Source organism: Dermacentor silvarum, chromosome 4 (assembly GCF_013339745.2).
Source record: "Dermacentor silvarum isolate Dsil-2018 chromosome 4, BIME_Dsil_1.4, whole genome shotgun sequence".
NCBI lineage: Eukaryota > Metazoa > Arthropoda > Arachnida > Ixodida > Ixodidae > Dermacentor > Dermacentor silvarum.
The window spans coordinates 107,800,571-107,825,801 of NC_051157.2; the positions used below are offsets into that span (position 1 = coordinate 107,800,571).

The 25,231-nt window shown below is 46.0% G+C and overlaps 1 long non-coding RNA gene across 2 annotated transcripts in view; it reads right to left on the reverse strand.

The window, feature by feature from the left end:
* The window catches only part of LOC125944752 (uncharacterized), a 91,545-nt gene that overhangs the window by 21,888 nt on the left and 44,426 nt on the right, over positions 1–25,231 (reverse strand). The window contains exon 5 of one of the 2 annotated variants that reach the window (XR_007466446.1): positions 16,991–17,175. The exons of the other annotated variant lie outside the window; for it this stretch is intronic. This is a non-coding gene — a long non-coding RNA (uncharacterized LOC125944752). Of the gene's footprint in view, positions 1–16,990; positions 17,176–25,231 lie in introns of those variants that run through there. 2 annotated transcript variants of the gene reach the window in all.

A 25,231-nucleotide genomic window follows, 5' to 3' on the forward strand; every position in this document is an offset into this window, starting at 1 on the left:
GGTTCCGAATATGATTTTCGTCCTTAGGCAACCGGCTGAGCCTCAATAGAAAGGCACTGTTTGTGTTATCGTACAGATTTTCCTTCTAATTTCTTTCTTCTCATTCTTGTAAATCTCCATTATCCTTTTTGTTTCCATTCTTTGCATCCAATTCACGGTCTCTATTTCTCTCACTTTCTTTTGATGACCCCTGGTTGTCTATTTACAGTTTCGATTATCCTGTACTTGGTTGCCAACTTCCCTTGACCTCTTCCTCCATTCTGTGTCCACGCTTTTCATATAGAGATACTTGTGCACTTTAGCCGCCCATTTATTTTCATCCAAGTTCCTGAGCCTTTCTTCAAAACTAATTTTGCTCTGTGCTTCTCTGACTTCAAAAGAGGCAAAACCCATGTCACCATGCACTGCCTCATTTGTCGTATTACCGTGTGCTCCCAAAGCCAACCGGCCTACTGATCTTTGGTTAACTTCCAAACCCGCCAATATATCCGATTTTAAGCATATAATGGCATTTGCGAATGTTAGCGCTGGCACCATTACTCCTTTCCAGATTCCACGCACCACCTCATACTTATTGTGGCCCCACAGTGCTCTGTGTTTCATTATTGCTGCATTCCGCTTCCCCTTTATTTTCAGATTATCTTGGTGGTTGCTTGAGTAATTCTTTCCTTCGTTTATGTATACGCCGAGGTACTTATATTGCTTCACTATGGGTATTACTTGCTGTTGAATTGACACCACGAAGTTAGTCGTGTGTTCATTAAAGATCATAATTCCTGATTTCTCTGTGCTAAACTTAAGGCCTAGACTTGTCGCTGCATTCCCACAGATATTCGCAAGTATCTGTAAATCATTTTTATTGTCCGCTAGTAGCACAATGTCGTCTGCGTACATCAGTCCAGGGACCTTCTGTTGCACCATTTGTCCATTACGCATGTAGGATAAATCAAAACCTAATTCGCTGTTTTCCAGTCGTCTTTCTATGCCCTTGACGTAAAGCGTGAACAACAATGGTGACAGAGGGCATCCTTGCTTCAATCCTTGGTGAATTCCCACCATTTCATTTCCTTTTCGGCCTTCCCATACCACTTGTACTTGGTTGTCTCGATATATCTCCCTCAGCAGCTCCACGAAATCGTCATCTATGCTTTCGTATTGAAGATATCCCACAACAATTCCCTGTCTACGTTGTCATAAGCTCCTTTAATATCTAGAAATGCTACCATAAAGGTCTTTTCTGAGCTACTGAAATCTCTATGCACTGAGTTAGTACAAACATATTGTCTTCTAAGCGTCTGCCTGGCCTGAACCCATTCTGTAGTTCCCCCAATACACCGTTTTCCTCCACCCACTTCGACAGTTCTAATTTTATGGCTTGCATTGCCATTCTATATATCACCGACGTTACTGTAACTGGCCTGTACGAGCTCGTCTTATCCTTATCTCCTTTGCCTTTGTAGATGAGATTCATCTTGCTTTCACGCCATCCAACGGGAATATTCTTTGTTCTAATCACTGCTCTATGGCATTAGTCAGCAGTGCCTTGCTTTTGGACCGAGGTTTTTGATTATCTGTATTGGGATTTCATCGGGTCCTGCTGCCGTGTTGTTAGGGACATTTTCTGCTGCCCTTTTTCCAATAGAAGCTTTCTATGCTGAAATTTTGATCTCTCATAGCCTCTCTGTTGTTGCTGGATCTGTTGTCTGAACTACACTTTTTCTCGTACCGAAGTTATGCCTGATAACGTCTGTGATGTACCGCAGCGCATCATCGCCTTCATAGATGTTACCGTCTTCATCCCTTATAGCCGTTTGCGAGTTTCTAGTTGGAGCTCCGAGTGCTTTTATATGGTTCCAGAATCTTTTTGGGGCGCCTTTGTCTCTTTTGTGAATGTTATGCACCCAACGTTCACTTGCGCATTTAATTTTCTCTTGCACGAGCTCACTCGCAACCCTTTTCTTTTCTCTGTATGTATTCCATCTAAGGAGCACCTCTTCTTCTTGTAATCCCAACTTTTTGGCTTCTCGATGAACCCTAGATGCCTCTTTACGCTCTTCTATAGCTTGTTTAATTTCCTTGTTCCACCATTACGTGGTTTCCTCTTTCCAATCCAACAATTGTATTGCCGTGTCCGCCTTATTTCATGCTGCATAACCTCCACCAGTTCCTTATATTCCCAGACTGCTGTAGGAAAGCCTCAATTTTCTTCTCTATGTTGTTTGCGATCTCTGTTATTTGCTCGTCATTCATTTTTAAAAACTCTGAGGCTATTGGTTCATGTTCTGCGCTGGTATCTCTCCCAAACTTTAATGCTAAACGTCTATGATCGCTTCCCAGGCTATTTTTTTCCATTTTCGTCTATTATCATTTGTTCCAGTTGTTCGTAGACCATTTCTGAGACTAAGGCGTAGTCGATACATGACTGCCTGTTTCCGCATTGCCACGTTACCTGTCCATGACACTTATTCTCCCTGTTAACTACTATAAGGTTCTGTTCATCACACAAATTCAGCACTAGAGAGCCGTTGTAATCAGTATATCCGTCTAAATCGTCCATGTGCGCGTTCATATCTCCCACTAATATCACCTGGCCCGAGTTACTGAACTCATTAATATCGCTTCTAATGCAATCGACCAATTCCTTATTTTTTTCCCTGCTATCACTACCTGTCCATAGGTAAGCTACTCCCAGCCACGTCTTTTTACCTTGCCATGTACCACTAATCCATAAATGCTCTTTACATGTCTCGTTTACCCTTCGCCACTTCAGACCTCGCCTAATTAGTACGCCTACGCCTCCGCCTTTTCTTGACCCGTCATTCTGTTGCACCCTTTCCTGCTTACGACCACCCTGCATGTTAATGTAGCAAATTTTACCTTCTTATTCTTATCCTTTCTGCGTCTTTTCCTGACTCCTGGTCGCCTAATCTGCCCTTTACTGGTGTTTCGCTATGTTCAATACTCAATCCTGCTCCTGATTGCCTGGGGCCCGCCTAAAAAAGCTACAGCTCGTGCCGCGAATCGACTTCCGACCGGTGTTGCTACACTTTCACTAAATGTATCCCGTCACGCACAAAGCGCATTCGCGGCCTGCTCGGTGCACTTCTCGGTTGATGTCAATGACCGTAAAATTCATTGCTTTAGTAGAGTCCAATTTCCCTGTTTACTGCAAGAACTGCCCTTTCATTTTATAACCCTGCCTTTCAACCTCTGCACCGTGCACACCGCGATTTGTACTTCTTTTGAACATTCCGCAGGTCGGTGACCCCTTTGCTATTTGCTTTGACATCGCCGAACAGCGCCTCTAGCAGCCGCCTCTGAAAACATACGCGTTTTCTATGGGAGAGCGTCGTTTTTTTTCCAAATAACTAATCATAGAAGCCATCTTTTAAAATATTCCCGTAGAAATAGGCTCTAGGCGCTTAGCCCGTAATATCATGCAAGTGGTACCATTACTTACGGCAGAAAACCCGTTCCAAATTGCGGGCGAAGTTTCAAGTATGGGAGTCTATTGAAAGCCAAAATTTTGGAGGCTTTTTTTGGCCAGTAAAAAGCAATTTGTGATGAACCTATTGCATTGACTGACGTATTCCTGCGGATTTATCAACTTCAATGATTTATCAACTTCAATGAATCAGCTTTCAGCTAGTTGCAGCAGCAGCTCTTGAAATGGCAAAGAAGTCGTTCCAAAATCGCAGTTTCCATAACAAGGTTGCGGAATTTATTGTGGTACATACATAAAGCTAGTTTTCGCTAGCAGCAGCGCTTCGAAACGGTAGCCGAGCGTGTTGAGCGACCACAGATCAAGATCACCCATACCACGATCGTGAGTTCACACGTTCGAAGCCAGCTGCGCCACGCTTTATCACTTTGTCGCTGCTTAGTTAGGCGGTTTTCTGCCAGATGGCATATTGCGAAATGCAGGTCATTTGGTTACGGCTCTTTTATGGTTTCTTTCTACTGTACCAACGTCTTCCTAAAAAATAGCTGGCTGGTTTCGAGAACATGCGAACGTGCTTCCAAACATCTTTTGCACTTTAGGTATATTGTATTTTGGAGAATAAACCCAGGTAACGTGTTTCGAAAGTTCATTTCTTTCTTAAGGTGAATATTTATGAAGACATTACTAAGAAATATTTTGCCTTTTCAGCTATGTCTTGGGAAAGGCGTGTTTGTGCGACTCTTGTGCGGCTTGAAACGTACCACAAAAATAAATAGCGTCCTGTGTTTGCAATTAAAAGACACAGAAGTAGAAAAGTTGGCTGCAGCCCCAGACGTAGTATTTTTACAAAGGAATACAGTTGAAGCTATTTGACTGAGTATATTTGCATTATATCAAAGCAGAATTTTTGCGTATACCTGATCTTCGGTGTAAATGAAGGCTGTCCGAATTATTGCACAAGCTTGTTTGCTTAGTACAAACTCAGTACCTCGAAACATAAACATTCTACCCTCAATATGCAGCGCACGTGTCCTATCATTTGAACCATTCCCATATACCTTCACAAAATTCCAGAAATACTAAAGGTCTTCATATCCTTTTACCCTTTTACCACAACTTACGCAGAGGAGTATTGGAAATTATGCGAAAAGACTCTGGGACGTGTTAATGTAGCCTGTCGTGTAAAAATAGAGAACGACTCCAATCACAGACCACACCCTTTTTGAATTATGCCCACAAAGTTGTGCAAGAAGACACTGTTTTCGGCTACAATTACCGAAGTTGCCATATAGCATTCTGCTGTTCTGTTCTTGACTAACTTCATTGCTGAATCAGGTCACAGCACCATGATATAATTACTTGTGCAATTCTTTAGTAATTCTGTGAGAATATTCTCCTACCCTAAATTTAACATGTTTGAACAATTGAAGAAGCACGAGAAAGGACCGTGGCGGTTTGCAGAAATGTTCCTTTATTAGAATCGTTTATGACCAATATCGGTACGGTCGTTTTGTCATGATCACGCCAGCGGGCACAGAGCATCATTTATCATTTTGTCTACTGCCTATAAATAAAATACAAAAGTGTCGTTCCTTGTGTGTGAGTAGCACAATGGCAGCTGAACCTTTCATATGGTCCCACTAAGCCAAACCTTCCCTTTTCTGCCATGGTGCCACAGGACATGTCAATTTCACACTTGATTTTCGCCCTTTCAGTTTCCTAGAAAGCATAGGGAGGTACACAAGACGAACAGGCAAAATTTTGAAGTAGTCCTGAGATTTGAGTAAAATTTCATAGGCAATGTTATTATCCTTTATTTGTTTACAAATTTATTACACCTCATTGGTGATAATAATGACGTACTACATAGTAGTTCAGTTCTTATACTTAATACAACATGTCTGAGATGGCTGTCCTGAAAATTAACCAGGTGTAAGCATTGCATGACGTTGGCTGGAAGGCCATTCATTAAAAAATGTGTGCAGAATAAAGAAAATACAGGTGTTCAATGGCACAGTCACCGTCAAAAGTTTACGCGGCCGAGATTCTGCGAATAAGTTCATTTTCAACGCAGCTACGCCCACAGCCAGTAAAAGTATGCAAAACTTTTGTTTACTCTAGACCAGGATACGCTGTAAATCCGAATGCCACGATGCGTGCCTCAGGCGTAGAAATATAATATTTTTTCAGCTTCAGGCGTGCGAAAGCTTTGGACGCTGACTATACGTTCTGAAGGCCAGGCTGCTTTTTAGCTTATACGTGATGACAAGCGCCGAGCTCTTGATGATGGAATATTAGAGCGTAGAATTGTAGAACTTGTGCAAGGTCAGGTGACTTCACGACGCAAACCTAGCGATAGAAGCTCAGCATGCTTTTTGTTTATTAACACTGATGATAAATGAATAGTCAGAGTAAATTAATGTTACTGCCCGTTTCTGGACAGACTCGAGTGTAATGCATACGTTCTATATCACTGAAGGTTCCATGCTAATTCCATACAGGGCATTCATATTCGAATTTTGGCCTGTCTTACGCCTACCGAATCTTTAGCAATGAGAAGAGGTAGGCAATTGCTTCTTGGGATGTAGCCGAGGCCATGGTAGATGTGATTAGTAATGCGGTATATGTGAGTAGGCTGACTGGGATTATTACATGAAGTACGCCAACGTACCTAGGTTAAGTCACGGTGGAAATTACAGAGCCCTTTATTGTATATATGTTGAAGTCATGTGAGAGTGTCTCTGCTAAAAAGTTATAACTTTAATAATATCACGACTGAGTAGCCTTCTGTTAAACTGTTGGTAAAAATACTGTGTACGAAGTTCTATTGTGGTTTAAACTGCAACGTTATCAGCGCTTCCAAAAGAAAGCCACTACAAGTCCATCTTTCTCGGGCGTTCATTTCACCTAGGTACCACTGCCTGACTCGTGACCTTTATATTTTTAAATCTGCCCCGATGACGTAAGTTACGTTGCGGAAAAAATAAATACCCTTTCTAAAGAATGAACTATCACAGCTTCCCGACAAAGCGCGGTACGTTGGCGCAAGTCGTCATGTGTGATCACGATAAGAACGACCGCCCGTCGTTAAAAATGACTTGTCACTCCCCGGTTTTTCTTTTTTTGTCAAGGACGCGACTAACCCGTAGAAGGGTAATCCCGACCTTGGCATAATGCTTGCGACTTTTCTGGTTCCGGACGAGCGCGTTCTTTGTGTATAATTCAGGCGCCTGGCATCGAAAGGCTTATACACCTTTAAACAGCGAAAGGCTTTCACAGTCACTTCGGTAGCTCCACGGAAAGCGCGGACAATCAGTCCACTTTCAGCATAAGCGCTCTGACCCAAGACACATATTTGCGAGAAAGGAGCTCCTATATTACCCATAGCGAGAAATGTATCCACAAATTACACCTCATTATACCGATGTGTTTATGAGCCGCACTCTGGTGCCTGTATTCCGTATTATGACAAAAAATATAGTTTGTGCAGTGTCAGTAGCCTAAACGTAAAACAGGAAATTGAAGTCATCACAAAGACTGTCATATATCATAAATTGCAAGAAAAAAACTTAAACTGTACTTGATAATACTCGCAATGCAAACTTTGATGCATGTGATTCATTTCAATTTCCTATCTGTTCCGACCCGCCGTGGTTCTGAGCACGAGGTCGCGGGATCGAATCCCGGCCACGGCGGCCGCATTTCGATGGGGGCTAAATGTGAAAACACCCGTGTACTTAGATTTAGGTGCACGGTAAAGAACCCCAGGTGGTCCAAATTATTCCGGAGTCCCTAACTACGGCGTGCCTCATAATCAGATCGTGGTTTTGGCACGTAAAAGCCTATAGTTTAATTAAATTTTTTAAACCTAGATGTTGCTAATCGTAGTGTTTAAGGGGAAATAAACATGCACTCCTAGCGCGCGCAGAAACTACGCCGGTTTCTAGCGAGGGGAGCTTCGCGCCGTGACGCAGCAGACCCCTTCAAGCATTGACAGTGCAGCATGCTGCCGGCTGAAATATACGGGCGGTGGGGTGCAACTCGGAATTGGCGGAGGTTGCCGTTGCAACGCGAGGATAATTGGATGTGACGGACGTTCGCGCCGAAGATTAAAAGATTGTTGATATTAAAGCGATAGCTGTGCACTATGACGTAGCCAAACATGGCGGGTTTTAATGGTGGATCATGAACGCTATCACAGAGAAGGTTTACTGCAAAGAGTTATATGGCGGGTAGAGGCGCGGTGGGGTTTAAAGCGATAGCCCTGTGGCGGCCCATGCGCAAAAAAAATTGTACCTTAAGTATCCTTACGTGATTTGAATGCGAAAGCATTATGACTTCTCTTAGTCATTACCAATAAAGACTTCTTAAGTATTACAACCTGTTGCGATCCTTCCTTCGCTTTCTTTTCTCTGCGTTCATTAATCACCAGACCACAACCATTCAGAACTCATCGCCAAGTAGCTACGAGTGAATATGTGATCCACTTAATCCACCTTAACCAAATTTAATTCATTGTAATTTAGTTTACTTCACCTTAATTCACTTGACTCCACCTTAAGTCACCCTACTCTAACTTGTTACTAATTAATTCACTTCACTGTAATTCACCCTAATTCACAATAACTACCCATAATTACTACTAATTAACGTTGTCATACCATTTACTATCTTCTATATTACTACTGATTTCATTCAAGACGCTGATGACGTCACATTGACTTTTGATACCACTCGTTGTGGACGACGCCGGCTTTTCTGCCTCATGGCTCATGTAATGCTTTCGCATTAATGACTACTGTAGACGACAACGGTCCGTCTGCACGGCACAGAGTAAACAGCTTTCCCATTTCATCTGCTTCATTGCGATTTGCGCAGCCCCGGTGCGCGGCGTCCCGTCATGCTCAGAGTTGCTGCAGATAGTTCTTGCGCGGCGACGAGGGCGAGCGTGTATACTGCTCGAGTGCACGCGATAGGAGTGAGACCGCTGCTCCGGCCTAAGCGGCCAGATGTGCTTCCTGACGCCGTGGTGGGAACGCGCCTTTGCCGATACGGATGGCACAAGAGCTGAAGCAAGTGGTATACCGGCGTTGTTTCCGCCATGTTCTCTGCTCTGTGCCGAGTAGAACGACTTATATCACTTGTCACGGCGTGACGACGCTCGGCCAACGGCGGTGCCGGTGGCGCGAGGAAAAGAGAGGCCCCGCGTATACAGGGGCACTATCCCTCACCAGTACACGGGAGCCCAAGCCCAGAGTCCACTAAAGTTTGCTTAAGTGATTTAATAGTGGAGATGTGGTTTATGGTAAATGAAAAAAAATAATCACGATAAGTAAGCCAGAGAATGTTGATTCCACTGTCAATCTGCATAAAATCGACAAATTTAACACATGAAAACTTTTCTATAATCGCAATGGAACATTCGCATCACTTATGCTAAAACACTGCGTTGGATCTCATGTGAAGCTTTCATTGTTGTTGTACTTCCTCTATAATAATCATTGAGTAATAATGCAATACTAGTAGCAGTAGGGGTAGTAATAGCAGTAGTAGCACTGATGGGACTTCAGACCCCCCCCCCCCCCCCCGAAATTATTTCGTGCTGGCATGCACCGCCGACCAAAACAACCACCGGCGCCGGGAATCTTTCTGGATTTTGTCTACAGTGTCTTTTTCACGCTCGAAAAGACATTTCGGCACGCACATTGCGAACTCGGGCTGGATTTCGTCGCAGCGCCCTTGGCACCTGGACTCACATAACGCAAGGAGCCCCATCCGAGCACAAACTTTCAAGGGTTTTCGATAGCGAGCGGGCGCACTGCGGCATCTCGCAGCGGCCGGGGAATCTACGGAGCGCATGGAATTCAATTCCTAAACTTTATGGGTATAAAGTTCCCATAAACTTATGACGCGAAAGGTGCACTGACATTTCCAAAGGCGTGCTTTAGATTTTCAACTCTGGAAATTTATGGGTTTAATGTTCTTATAAACTTGAGCTAACATGCGCGCACTGGAACCCTCGTGTCCAAGCCGTTTCAGAAATGGAAGCCCGCGCTCGCAATCTTCCACACACACGAAAATACTAAATATGACCGTGACTGCCAGCTGGCAGCTGATAATTTTCTCCAAACATTTTCAGGAAGGGCGCCCGATGTGATCAATCAGCTGGACCAGGGCAGGCAAAGTAAAATAAGAGAAAACAGAAGAAAGTTAACGGCCTATTTTTGAGGCGGTTCTTTTTTGCGGACGACAAGGTCTGGCTCTCCGTGGCCATAGGGACAGTGGTCCTATGGATTTAAGCAAATCCCCTCTGAAAATATTGGTATTTTCAGAGCGCTTCTTCATTTGCGAGCTGATTGTGGAGATACATATCTGAAGAACCATTTGGATGTTGCCCCAGTAATACCTCGCATTTGAGTCCAGATGTACAAAACCAAATTATAGAAATTTGTGGTGAAATTATCAAAGAAAGCCTAGATGCAAAAGTAAATGGTGCAGGCCGCTTCTCCATATTTGCTGATGAAACGACGGATATTGCCGGTATCCAACAGTTTACTGTTTGTGCAAGGTACCTAAACAAGGATGCCAACGACATCGAAGGAGTACTTTTAGGTTTTAGCACCGGAATAGATGCCCTCTCTCATTGCGACTGCAGGTTCTATGTAAATGTGTAGAAACGGCTTCAGATTCTAGCCACCCTTCCAGTGACCACTTCAAGCGCAGATAGTATATTTTTAACATGAGATTAGAAAAACTACTTGCGCTCTACAATGTCTGAAGAACACGTGGTTAGGCAGGCAAAGTAAAATAAGAGAAAACAGAAGAAAGTTAACGGCCTATTTTTGAGGCGGTTCTTTTTTGCGGACGACGAGGTCTGGCTCGACAAGGATGCCGACGTCCACAGAGACGTCGGCATCAACGTGTCCGAAGTCATTGACCGCTTCACTAAACTTCCCCGCCGAGTGAAGTTTGTCCTTTAGATAGCGAAGCGGCAAAAATCAATGCAAGTAAAGGTTCTGTTCCTTCAGGTCCATAAACGCGTAATTATGAAAACGTATGACTGTTCATTAGTTTCTAAAACCGCAGAAATTATCGCTGTTTATTCAAACAGGTAGCATCATGATCAAAGTTATCGTGTGAAAACGAAAATTACGAGGACATCATTAACAAATTTTTACCGACCTTGTTTATTGAAAGCCCGGCCCTCGCGGCGTTTCCCAACAAACACACTCGGATATTGGGTAGTTTAACTTGCCGCATCATCTGTGGCTTTCGTTTGGTCTTTTCTTTCCTTTTTAGCTACCCGCTTTTACTTCTTTTTTGAGCCGAAGCAATACCCTTCCTTAATTTTGGGTGCAGAAAATTTGTCGCCGCTCTGCAGGCAGTTAAATTACACATTTTCGTACTGATTTTTGCATTATTCCTCTATTATCTACCCATATGGTGCTGTCGCGACCGCCGCATGGCCCAAGTACATATCACGAGTTACTTTCAGACATAGCGCAAAAAAGTACGCACAACACACACGAAGACACGACAGACGCGGACGAGCGCTACTACCAACCGTTTATTTCAGTCAACAAACCCTCCGATTTCTAAGGTGAACCACGTACACCAGTGTCACGCCCCTTTCCCATGCGAGGTGATAAAAAGAAATCTAAAAAAGTTAACAGTACTATCTCCCTCAGGCAACAGAGTTCAAATAGTTCAGTTCGGCACTGTGCAAAAGAATTGACGCTTCGCTTATACAAATATCTGAGTTCTTGTGGATGTAGAATGCTTCTAGAGCCACTCGAGCCTTGTAGCTTGCAGATTTGCCTAAGATAGTGGTCTCATAAAATCGTGCCTCGCAACCACACGTAATGATGTGGGCAACTAAATGTGCATACTTGTCCTCTTTTTTCTTAACTTTTAGCGCATGCTCCCTGAGCCGGTCGTTTATGCACCGTTCGGTTTGGCCGATGTACACCTTCCCGCACAACAAGGGGACGGAGTATGCCACTCCTGTCGCACACCCCACGAAGCGGCTATCATGGCTGGTTTGGCAACCTCCTTTCCTGTCACCGCAAATTCGAGGGCAGAGCCTGGATAGCTTATTAGGAGCCGTGAAGACCACAGGAATACGATGCCTGTTCGCGACCTTCTTCAGGTTGTGCGAGACCTGATGCATATAAGGCATGGCTACGGGTCTCGCCATCCATCGCTGGGTCTCAGCCCTTTCCGCTCCAGCTCTGTTCTTTACCCTCTGCAGGATAGACTCGGCCACCGCAACAACAAGCAACTCAGGGAATCCCGCTGCTAATAGGCGACCAATCTGATTGTCAAAGCTATGCTGCATTGAATGCGGGCATGACTTACGGAGCGCAGCATCCAGACATTGTAATGCGATGCCCCTTTTTACTACTTTAGAGTGGACAGAGTCAAAAGGCAGGAGACACTTCTTAAACCGTGGGAGGTACTCTCAGCAAACCTGGCCTACACTAAATTTTAGCCTGAGATCCAGGAATTGTAACCCCTCAGTTCCAAGCAATTCATGATTGAAACTCAAACCCTGCCCAACTTAAACAAAAACATCTAAAATACTCCCAGTCGCAGTGAAACCGTCCTCTTTCTTTAAAAGAATTAAAAAGTCATTGACGTACCGAAACACTTTGAATACCTTCCCTCCATTAAAAGCCAAATCAAGCACACTGTCAATATCAGCTAAAAATATGTCGCATAGAATCAGAGCCACGCAAAACCGAATACACACTCCTCTACGTTGGAGAAAGGGCTGCTCGTTAAAAACAATAAATTTTACATTAAGATAAAATTCTAAAAGCGTTAAAAAATCATGAACCGACAAGCAAGGGGAGTTTTGGAAATCGCATTCGCCACTCTGTTCAATGCACTTCCTAACAGCAACTAAAAGCTTATCTTGAGGTACTGAATAAAACAAGTCCTCAACGTCGACAGACAAGCCATAATCTATACTCTCGTTGTGTTTCACATATTCAGTGACTTCTTCAGATTTCCTCACGCGGAAAGGATCAACAACCGTGAGTCACTTAAGGCTCTTCAGTAAAAACTGACTAACATTCTTTTGCCAAGCCCCCCCCCCCCCCCCTTCGCTCACAATGGTTCTGAAAGGGACATCTACCTTATGTGTTTTTGCAGAAAAGAAAACCTTCAGACTGTTCCCCTTACTATTTCTAATAGCACTAGCAAGATCATTCAATTCCAAGTCCTTACAAAATTTGATGAACTTAGTCTTAACCCTCACTGCACTTTTTTAAACAGCCACAAAGTTCTTGTCCACTGCCGCTTGGGCTTTTTCATTGAACATGCCTTTCGGCATCACAACAAATCCACCTTCCTTGTCAGCTTCTAGGAGAACCAAACTGTTCTGCCAAACTGAAAGAAACTAGGTTAGACCAACTAGCCCAACAGGCGGTCCTTCTGGAACATATCACGATTTCTGCGATCATAGTTTTGTACTTGCCTGGATCGTCTGTCTTTCTATGCGTAAAGCTACTACTATGTGTGACTGCGCAACATGTCTATTTGTCTTGTTTGACGCATTACATACAGTGACGTTTGCTTAAATACTTGGATTTATTGGATACTTATACATATATTTAAACATCTTGTTGCGAGGCTTTGTGTATACAAACAGTGCATTTTGTTACCAGTGACACTTTTGTGCCCTTTATCAACTTGTATCTTCGCACTTGTATATTCCATTCTATTTTCGCATTTCTAATGTACATCTTGCAGAACTCCTGCTTCTTATATGTACTCACTGTTGCGACTATATTATCGGTATAATTACAATACACGACCGGTAACAACTGCTCATTCGCAATCTATTGCAACGAAGGACAGCGCCATTGAGGTTTTTCCCTGGCCGTTGCATATGTACAGTCACGAGCCAAAGTTTGTGGACCAAAGGTATGGTATGATGGTATGATAAAGCTTTATTACGGTCCCTCGGAACGCGCGTCAGCACGTAGCGGGCCGCTCCCACGTCGGTACAGAAAGGCCGAGCCTCTCTGCTGCCACGATTTTATTTTTTTTCCTTCGCAGCCTGGGCATTCCAGCTGAAATCAAGAGCGCAAGCCTACGTGCGCGTGATGGACCAATACAACGTATTAAGCTAATTCGGGGCCGTGCAGCTGCGCTCGAGTATAATAAAATTTTTTGCTGATGCCATGGTCACCAAACTTCTGCTCGCGACTGTACAAAAAAGTAAACAAGGTTCTTTAATGACAAAGATTTATCGAAATATTTCTGCTCAACTTGTTCTTTTCATAGCCTTTACGTTTTTCGCACCAGCTGTATGCACTGATTTGCTGATTTGGAACTGATATTCTATGATGTTCTGATGTTCTAAAGTTCGTGTGATATTTTCTTTACTAATTAAATAGACAAAAAACGCGGAAGCATTGATATCAGTTATTTCTGCCACAATTTTTGGGACGTACGAATACATTCTTTTATGAAAAAATACATATTTTACTTGCACAGTGGGTAGCACTCAGTAGTTTGTTTGCAGCCTCTAATATACAATGACATTGGCAATGGCAATGCAGTTACTATTGATGTATTTGATCTCTCGACCTATTCTATAAGGAGGAGGCCGCGCTGCAACGTGAGCCCCCCCCCCCCCCCCCACCCCCCTCTCCGAACAAAATTTCTGGCTATGCCACTGTGCAGTGAAGCAGGTCTTCGAACACTGACCAGTTACAGATGATTTTCTGCATTTACACCCGTCGCTTACCAAGAGCTTAGAAAAGGTGTTCGGCTGAAAAGTAGCAAATTTTCTTTACAAAGCCACTAATTTATTTTGTTCACAGGAACCTCCCTGAGAAAACTGACGTCAATCCGAGCATTTGTTGACGTGATTTTACTCTTTGCGGTGTCGGCCATTTTCGTTATGGCGCGGTTTCGCCTAGGTCACTGCCAATGGCACCGAAAATATAGCCATGCACCTAAGGCTTTCGCCTTCGAAAAACAGAAATTCCGTGGCAGTGAACATAACTCGATCAGGCACCTGCACGCAAATGCGCAAATGGACTCGTAAACTGAGGCCAACCGAGATTAAGGGTGTCAATCATGCGACTGCATATCCTGAAACATGCGCCCATCGCGACCATTTAGCAAGCTTACATTATTATTTTAGAATCAGCTTTCGAGAAATGAAGCGATAAAAGGGCATTTTTGCTTTTCTGATTCGATCGGACAAAAAGTTGGACGAGGAAAAGATGGACGGAAGGGGGGGGGGGGGGGCGGTGGCCGCTCTTTCAATATTCTGCACCCGCTTTCTCGAAGCGGGGCTGAGCCTCTAAACGACTATCAATAGCAGCAAAACTGCTGATTCACAGTAGACTAGCTAGCCGCTCGTCTTATACGCTCGGCGTTTATCAGATCAGCCAATACTGATTCGCGCTCGTCCATGCTGGACGGTGAAAGCTGTTGGCGTGGTCCCTTTTTTTTCTCTTTTATTGTTAAAACGTGTATTCTGTTATCGTCCAGTACACTTCGTGCGTCATCGCACGAATTTCGAATCTTAAAGGTCCGTACGCCACGTGGTGTAAAAGCTGTGAACTAAAGGCGATGTCCGGAATTGCTGGGGTTGTGTGCTCAAGAAGGATGACAGCTGGCGCTTCTGCCATCTCGAAAAAGTAACAAAAAAAAAAAAGACATGTATCCCCTGCCGCGGATAGATGACGCCCTCGATTCTTTACATGGTGCAAAATATTTTTCTTTGATAGACTTTCGCTCCGGGTACTGGCAGATCGTAGTTGACGACATGTACCCTGAAAAGATCGCTTTTATTTCACCTGACGGCCTCTATCAGTGTAAAGTGATGCCGTTCGGTCTAGGTAATGCCCCGGATACATTTTAACGGGTGATGGACGCTCTCTTTCGAGGTTTTAAGTGGTCAGTCTGCCTGTGCTACCTCGCTGACGCTATTGTCTTTTCACCAGCTTTGCCAGAACACAGCGCACACAGAAAGCCTCCCCCCCCCCCCAGCCTCACGCGTGATCAAAAAAAAAAAAATTACTCCATCTCCCGCTAAAGGGAACCGTGTGTGGATGCGAAGCAGCGGTGAGATGGTTACCTTGAGCGGGAGATGGTTTCGCGGCAGCGGCCCGAGCGCTCATCGCGGTGCTGCACAGGAGAGAGAATGAGGCGCGCGCGCTCCGTCATTTTCATACCGCGGAACTACCCTGGCGCCCCCAGCGGAGTATGCAGCTGTCGCACCACCTGTCGAGCGCGCCACTCCGGATTCTTAGATGAGAGAAAGGGGGGGAGCGTAGGAGAGGAGAGAGAGGGGGAGGGGACGCGCATGCGCTGTGCGGGTGTGGGACGCGCTAGGGACGGACAGAGCCACCGGCAAGAAATGCTTCGCATTTAAAACGGCGCTACCTCTCCACCTTCCTGCCACACGCGCGAGATCGCGCCCGAACCGTTCTCGGTTCACCCTTGCGTGCTTTCAGTTGCACGCACAGCATACAGCGCGCGGCCGTGATGTTATCACACTTGGACTTTATATGGAACATAATGATGACAATGATGGCGTCACCCGAAGTGGTGGCGTAGTGGATTTCGTGTGACGCTGCTAAGCCCGAGGTGGCGGGATCGAATCCCGGCTGCGGCGGTCGCATTTCCGTCGGCGCGGAATTGAAAAAAAAACAACTTTGTACCGTGCATAGGGTGCATGGTAAAGAACCCCAGATGGTCAAAATTAACGGGGAGTCATCCCTATGGCGTTCTTCATAATCATACCGTGATTTTGGCATGTAAAACCCCATAATTGAAGTTATTAAAGCGAAGCTTTGTACCTCTACCAGCCAAGGGTTCTGTCGTGTCCGTCGTTGTAATCAAAAAACGATCCCGACGAACCGCTAACAATTGCAGGTATAGCAGTACAGCTTACTTGAATTCAGGCATTCAGCGTACAACTAAGCACTCGTTTTCGCAAGAAAAACCACAAAAACAAGCTTCAAAGTGATGAGCCAACATGATGGATGATAAGGGCTGCGGGCAAACAACGGAAACAGGCTCGGCGCGGTCCGTAATATTAGATTGCAGCTGTTGCAAAGCTTATGCAGCTGCTTGAAAGAGGGTCGACATCATTCGAAACCCTTCCAGCCTAGTAACTGCTTGGGTTCATTTTTTAGAATACCCCACTATGGGTAGACCACGGAAAGTAAAGACGGCAGAAGAAGAGCGTGAATAAAATATCAAGTGTGCCGCAGTCACCGTGAGGGTGGCGTAAAAAGCTTCGCTTTCCAACCACCTTCACAGGGTGGATTGGCGGGCAATTTTTTTTTGAAAGGCGACTGCCGAAATGGGCTGGAGTGTCCATATAATATCACATAGAATATGTTCTTAGGGCTTTGTATATGTAAGCTTCCCAGGGCGGCAATTTGATAAATGATGTAACCAGACACTGGGAGTCTTTAGCACAGTAAACGGGAAACGTCTTCTAACAAAGTGTTGAGTAACGAGGTGCATATCACCTTTTCTTTTGAAAGCCGAGAAAATAAATACATAAGAGTCCTAGTAGAACACACTTTATTATTTGCTGCAGCGTGCAATTATGTATTTCGGAACTGCCACGTACCATGCAAAGAGGGCGCCACTAAAGAGCTGCTCCGTCGTTTAGAACCTTCCTGAAGCAGGCAAGCGTTTTTTACGCTGACGAATGGGTGACTGACTTCGAAGTGGCAATCTGGACGTGCTCTCTGTAAAATGAAGTACAAATGCTCTGCAGTGGTGCCACAAATGCACTTCATGAACATTTGTTGAAAATAGGCAGATTTAACGAAATAAAAGCAACATAAAATACAACGTGAGAACAGTGACATTTTGATGCATGATAAATTTTCAGAAAGCTTAGCAGCATGGAAATTGCTTCGCTGTCGCTTCCTTCGGATAAAATTCGAAACTTTACGTCAGTTTCTTAAATTTAGGGCAGCGTATAAATGACGAAATGATAGTGTGGCTTTTAACATAGCTGGGGGGCATGTTCCTCAAATACCGAAAAAAAAGGCTATAGCTTGCACTAGGCTACACAAGGCTCAAGGCAGAGCGAAGCTGGTCGATTGATTGCGTCTCTTGGTTGTAGCTAGGTTATCTCTCTTTCTTTCTTTTTCTCTCCTTCTCTTTCTTTCTTTCTCTCTTTCTTTCTCTCTCTCCTTCTTTCTCTCTCTCTCTCTCTCGCTTTCGGTCTCAATTTCTCTTTCTCTCTCCCAAAGGAAGGTGTGTTGCCATCGTCAGTACAATGCAACCATATGGTTCCCATAAATGCACGATCTGCAAGCGTGTGTGTATAGCGCAGTTGAACGCGGGTGTTGATAAATGAGTGAATTTTGCAAATGAGACAATAAAGGGAAAAAAAAGGTGTATAGCGCAGTGGTTATGATGCTCGCCTTCGGACCGTGGGTACAGGGGTTCGAATCCTGCCTTGCCAAGAACGTTAATTTTGTTTTATTTATTTGTTCATTTATTTCGCTCGGGAGGCGAGTGCAGACGCGCCAGGATGACGTCACGGGGCATGCGCAGTAGCACGCTGCTGTCGGGAGCTCGGCAGACCCGTGTCTGTGTTGCGTTGCCATGGCTACGGCGCGGCAGTTTCGTGCCGCACGCACAAATTACGGCTACCTTAAACAGCTGGGCTGTTAAAAAAGTTGTCGCAGTTTCACCCGAAAGGCGAAGCATCAATTGCGATAGCAAATTTGTAGAGAGCTATACGGAATAAGGATAGTAGTTTTATCAGCTGTACGAACTTGGACATGCAGCAGCACCGGCAACACACAGAACTGTTGTCGACGCCGTCGGCGTTTTGCCCGCGTTCGCACAAAACGCGCGCGGCGTTGGTGACTGTTGCAGGAGCCTCTGGGGGCGGCCAGGAGGTTTTCGACGAGATCAGAACGGGACACTCGTCGAGCTGCGTCGGAAGTCTTTGCCACCTTCTCGCCTCACAACGCTTTTATATAAATACGCATTTTGTGCCGCAGCTAAACGTCGCCTCCCTCCCCCCCCCCCCCCCCCCCACGGCCTTTCGCGTGTCTGAAGACGTCGCGTTTGCGCTACATATATGGTGATTGCAAGGGAGGAAAGAGACGCTTAATTCTGCAGCCTTTAAGGGAGCACAGCGCAGATTGCGCGTTTGTTCTCCGCCGTGCGTTCACTCCCCGTGAAAGCGCGCGTCCCTCGCACCCTTTCACTCGCACATACAGCGTTCGGCGGCACGCGACGACGATTTCATCTCCATTGACGTCATACGGAACCTCACGGCGACGGCGACGACGACGGCGACGATGACGGCGACGCCGACGGCAGAAATCTGCTTCGGAGTGTCCATATAATTGCTATCGCAATAAAACGTTTTCGAAGCCTACGCCGCTGCCTCCAGCAACTCTGCAGAACTTTTGCTATATTAACAGCGGAGCTGTTTAAGCCGATCGTTATTGCGTTAGTCGTCCACAAAAAAGTCACAGTTTCGCCCTAAGGGCGAAGCAATGAATGCGATAGCAACACAGCAATGTCATACGAAGTAAGGTGAGCGGCTTTGGTAGCAATATGAATTGTAGTAAACATGAGCTGATTAAGTAAGCAGGTGTGCTGCGGCGTAAGTAGACCGACATGAAGAGAGACTCGATGACCACGAGAAGGCGCGTGTGAAACGGTGGTGTTGATGAGAAGCGCTTACCGTGGGCAGCGCGTGTGAAGGGACACACCTGTAGTGCTGCACTGCCGATCTGGGCAGCATTGCATGTGTAACGTGCGTTGGAAAATGTGGCCCGACTATTACTAACTGAATGAACAAGCGTGGTGTGAGCGCGCACAAACAAACATGAATAGATCACACTGAATGACTGCAGCCAACGACTGTCAAAACACTGGCAGCGAGCGCATACGCCGGGCAGCGGGCGAAGGTACGTGCGGTCTATCGCTTCAACGGAAACTGAGCGGCGAATGCACGGCGCATAAAGGTCAGAGCCGTGTGGAGATAAGAGACGGTGCGGACGAGCGACGAGCGCGATTGTTGGCAGAGTAGAAGTGCGCCCCCCCCCCCCCCCCCCCCCCGCGCTCCCTCCGGCGCTGGCTTCCCGCTTCCTTGCTTGCGCGTGGGTGATTGAGTGCGTTCGCTCTCCGTGATAGCGCGCGTCCCCGGACGCTTCCGCTCGGGCATACGGCGCGCGGCGAAGATTTTATCTATAGGGAACCTCACGGCGATGGCGACGGCGACGGCAGAAATCCGGTTGAAGTGTCCATATAATTGCTATCACAATAAAATGTGGGCTGATCCTGGCGGTAGTGCAGAAAGGGTCCAAGTCGTAAGGCACATACCCCTGTGAACTAACGAAGCTGAGCCTGGCTAAGTCTAACTAAGCATGGTTGAGACTACTTAAGCTTAGTCAGTCACCGATAGCCAATCAATAGCCAATCGATAATCAATCAAAATTCAATAAATTCCAGAAAACACTGGATATGACTTGGTAGTGCTTAGCCTAGCCCAAATATGTAGTCAATACCTTGCGATAGCCAATCAATAGCCAATCATAGCTAATCAATAATAAATAAATTACGGAAAATGCTGGGGATGACTTGGTAGTGCGTAGCCTAGCTAAAAATACGTGGCCAACACCTTGCGATGGCCAATCAATAACCAATCAATAGCAAGTCGATAATCGATCAATAACCAATAAATTCTGGAAAATGTTGGCTATGACTTGATAGTGCTTAGCCTAGCCCACAAGCCAAGACTACCTAGGTGCTCATCAGCTCCGCTGTCTCTAGCATTGCGCCTCGAGTGCAAGCTAAACTACATTTCTTTTTTTATTGCGATAGCAATTATATGGACACTTCAACCGGATTTCTGCCGTCGGCGTCGTCGTCGCCGTCGTCGTCGCCGTCGCCGTGAGGTTTCCTATAGATAAAATCTTCGCCGCGTGCCGTATGCCCTAGCGGAAGCGTGCGGGGACGCGCGCTATCACGGAGAGCGAACGCACTCAATCTCCCACGCGCAAGCAAGGAAGCGGGAAGCCAGCGCCGGAGGGAGCGGGGGGCGAGGGGGCGCACTTCCACTCTGCCAACAACCGCGCTCGTCGCTCCTCGCACCGTCTCTTATCTCCACACGGCTCTGACCTTTATGCGCCGCGTGCATTCGCCGCTCAGTTTCCGTTGAAGCGATACACCGCACGTACCTTCGCCGCTGCGGCGTATCCGCTTGCTGCCAGAGTTTTGACGGTCGTTGTCTGCAGTCATTCAGTGTGATCTATTCATGTTGTTTGTGCGCGCTCACACCACGCTTGTTCATTCAGTTAGTAATAGTCGGGCCACATTTTCCAACGCACGCTACACATGCAATGCTGCGCGGATCGGCAGTGCAGCGCTACAGGTGTTTCCCTTCGCACGCGCTGCACACGAGAAGCGCTTCTCATCAACACCACGGTTTCACACGCGCCTTCTCGTGGTCATCGAGTCTCTCTTCATGTCGGTCTACTTACGCCGCAGCACACCTGCTTACTTAATCAGCTCATGTTTACTACAATTCATATTGCTACCAAAGCCGCTCACCTTACTTCGTATGACATTGCTGTGTTGCTATCGTATTCATTGCTTCGTTCTTAGGGCGAAACTGTGACATTTTTTTAATACTCTGAATAGCTAATGTGAAACAAGCAACAATTCCCGCAAAAATTTATAGTGAGGAGTTACTTCACATGATATAGCAAAGCTGGATTCTATATATGACATTTGTTTTAAAAGGAAGTCAAGCCTTATATACAGATTATTTGCGGATTCAGGTAGCACGGCATCTCGTGGACCGACGTATTCGTCATTTACTTCAGGTAAGCTGCTGGTAACAATATTACACGAATGCAATTACATTAACACTTAACCCAAACGAGTACCAGCAGGCGACATCAATGCGGTGGTACCCCCAGAAGACCTATTTTAATAGAAGCAACGTATATATCAATATTGAGTAGAAGCAAAGCACGTGCCATATTTCAGTAAACAAGAAATACACAACAAGGTGACATCGTATGGCAGGGAATCTGATAGGCGCGATGTTTTGATCGCGGCAGTTAGGAGCACTCATTGTTTTAACCCAAGAGTGATACTGAAGGCTTGAGTCACTCATAAGGGCCGGCACGGCAAAGAATTTACACTTGCTAGTCTTGACTTCATAGTTGCGAAGTGTTTTACACCAAATACATTATTCGAGAGTGAGTTAAAAAAATGTCACAGTTTCGCCCTAAGGGCGAAGCAATGAATGCGATAGCAACACAGCAATGTCATACGAAGTAAGGTGAGTGGCTTTGGTAGCAATATGAATTGTAGTATACATGAGCTGATTAAGTAAGCAGGTGTGCTGCGGCGCAAGTAGACCGACATGAAGAGAGACTCGATGACCACGAGAAGGCGCGTGTGAAACGGTGGTGTTGATGAGAAGCGCTTCCCGTGGGCAGCGCGTGCGAAGAGACACACCTGTAGCGCTGCACTGCCGACCCGGGCAGCATTGCATGTGTAGCATGCGTTGGAAAATGTGGCCCGACTATTACTAACTGATTGAACAAGCGTGGTGTGAGCGCGCACAAACAAACAGGAATAGATCACACTGAACGACTGCAGACAACGACTGTCAAAACGCTTGCAGCGAGCGTATATACGCCGCAGCGGGCGAAGGTACGTGCGGTCTATCGCTTCAACGGAAACTGAGCGGCGAATGCACGGCGCATAAAGCTCAGAGCCGTGTGGAGATAAGAGACGGTGCGGACGAGCGACGAGCGCGGTTGTTGGCAGCGTAGAAGTGCGCCCCCCCCCCCCCCCCCCCGCGCTCCCTCCGGCGCTGGCTTCCCGCTTCCTTGCTTGCGCGTGGGTGATTGAGTGCGTTCGCTCTCCGTGATAGCGCGCGTCCCCGTACGCTTCCGCTCGGGCATACGGCGCGCGGCGAAGATTTTATCTATAGGGAACCTCACGGCGACGGCGACGGCGACGGCAGAAATCCGGTAGAAGTGTCCATATAATTGCTATCGCCATAAAACAGTAATGATGGGGATCCTCAGAAGGAGAGCGAAGGAGCAACAGCTAACAGCGGAAGCCCGTCTTTCAGCGCAACTAAAATTACACATAGTGTTGCCCCAGTGAGAGCGTAGCCAAGTCAAGAAAAAAAAAAAAGCCGGCAGATCGCATGCCTTGTGGGAATCGATGTTATGCGAAGCAGCATGCGGGGAGCCTACCAAGTTAACGAAATGACCCTTAGAACACCAAGACGTAGGCGGATTTTTTATGACCTACATGACGCGAATGTCATGACATTCATGTCATGAGTTCTTACGAGTCCCTTTAGCAATGCCCAGGAGACGTTAAGGTGAACGTCTTAGCCATGCTCATGACTTTGACTTCAACCATTGATCTTTAGCCGTTTCCTACACTTAGTACCCCGTCCGAACCCAGTCTATTGGTTTTTGAGTGTTAATCTTTTTTCGCTAAGTCATTGTCATTTTTGCTTAGTCATGGTCATGACTACGGCTTCTACCACCATCCTTTAGTGTTTCCTTCACTAAGTACCCACGTCAGAACCAATTTCAGTGGTTCTTGAGTGCTCATCTTTTTTTCGCTGAGTCACTGTCATTTTTGCTGAGTCATGCTCATGACTATGCCCTCCAATATCATCCTTGCACTTGCGCTGGTTACACAAGTGCACGGGAAACATGGAAGTGCTAACGTACGCCCTGTAGTTATAAGGTACTCCCAGCGTATAATAATGCGTAAGCCTTACAGGGCTACTTCCCGCGGAACTGTCTGTTCGTCCATCTGTCTGTATGTAACACGTGAAACGATGCACTGCATGCATAGGTATAAATGTGGTCCTATAGAGAGAATGCGCTGTGACTACATGTGACTGCTGAGATTTATGATTATGAATGTTTATAGTGAGTACCGCATGGGTATAAGAGTAATTCAGGTTAATAAAAACTATTAGCATTAAGTACAATGCAACTATTATGCACTGCGATGTATAATTGACTATAATTAAGAATAGTGAAAATATTAAAATTATTTCATGTTAAAATATTAGAATAATCAAGAGTAGCTAAGGTTGATTCAACGGTTCATAATCAAGAATAATAAGCGTAATTTCGATTAGTGCGACCTAATTAGGTAATCCCAAGTAATAATTAATTACTTATAGAAACGTCTCTGTCATACCTTAAATTAGGTCTGATTATTTAAACAATAATTTAGCAAACATCGTCATTACAAAAATAACTAAACCTAAAAACTTAACAAATTAATTTGGTTGAATTAGCTGAGCCAAAGTTTTGAGTGTTTTGCTCTCTCTAAACTGTTCCGCATCAAGTGAGGTTTATTCACGCTATGTGAGGAAGTTAGGAGCCGGAGCTGCGTACTGCAAAAAAGTATGCAGAAACTCCCCTACTAAGTATGGATGAGGCTACCCTGAAATTTCAGTTAGCCCACCCCTAAATTTTCTATTGACCCACCCCGAAATTTAAGTTCGCACACCCCCCAAATTCAGGTTGGCCCACCTCCAAATTCATGTATGCCCAATCCCAAATTTCAGTCGGCCCAACCCCAAATTTTAAGTTGGCCCACCCCTAAATGGAAGTGGGCCCACCCCCAAGTTTCAGTTTCTCGGTTTCAGTTTCAGTTTCCCGTGTCTCGGCAAGCTGTAAGAGAGGAGCATCGAAGCCCGCCTACAATGCTACATAGAGGACGGTGACCTCTTCCCACACACCATGCAGGGCTTTAGGCCGGGATTTTCTGCGCAAGACGCTTGCCAAATCCTATGGAAAGAAGTTCTCAAGGGCGTCCCGAAGGGAGAAGAACGTCTCCTGCTGCTATTCGACCTGAAAGGGGCCTTCGATAACATATCGCATGAGGCCATTCTCAAGGGAATGAACTACGTCATCTGCGGGGAGCGCATTTGATTACTTGAAATCGTTCCGGACGGCGACCATCGGAATAGGCCAGACTCGATCAGATAAAATCGACCTGCCGAACAAAGAAACGCTGCAAGGGGCGACAGTCTCCCCGATTCTCTTGAACGGCACGATGCTAGCGCTGACCAAAGAGCTACGGAAGATACCGGACCTAGGTTATGCCCTATACGCAGAAGACATGACACTCTGTGCCACCAAGGGCTCCCTCGCGCAAAAAAAAAAGGCGAATCGTTCAGGAGGTCACGACGGCAGTGGAGAGATTTGCTGCAGCGAGAGGGATGCGTTGCGCACCCGAGGTGATCCGGGTACGCGGAGGAGTAATGTACAGGTCCTCCGGCCAGAAGATCACGGAGAGTAATAAGACACGGATTCTGAGTTCTTGGATCCAGAGCAACCTGAAAGCCTGCAACACCATTCAAACCCTAAGGTCCGCCACCAACCATGTCTCGTGGATTATCAAAATAATAAGAAGCCGCAAGTGCATTTGAGAAGAGGACACGCTCGGCCTCGTCCAGGCCCTGGTGATCAGTAGAGTAACTTATAGAGTGCCGTATAGCGTACCGTACCACTCGCTAAACAAACGCGACCATATACAAGTTGATGCCATCATCGGATGCACGTACGAAACGACCCTGGGTATCCTCGTCACCATCGAAGTTAGCGGTACTCGGGATCCACGCCTTCGCTGAGCTGTCGCACGCGGCCATGGCTTCGCAAAAAGCCACCCTACAGAACACGGCGGCATGCAGAGTCATCCTCCACCGGACCGGAACGACAAAGGAGCTCCATGACCTCGAGGGGCAACGATCACTACCGCCCG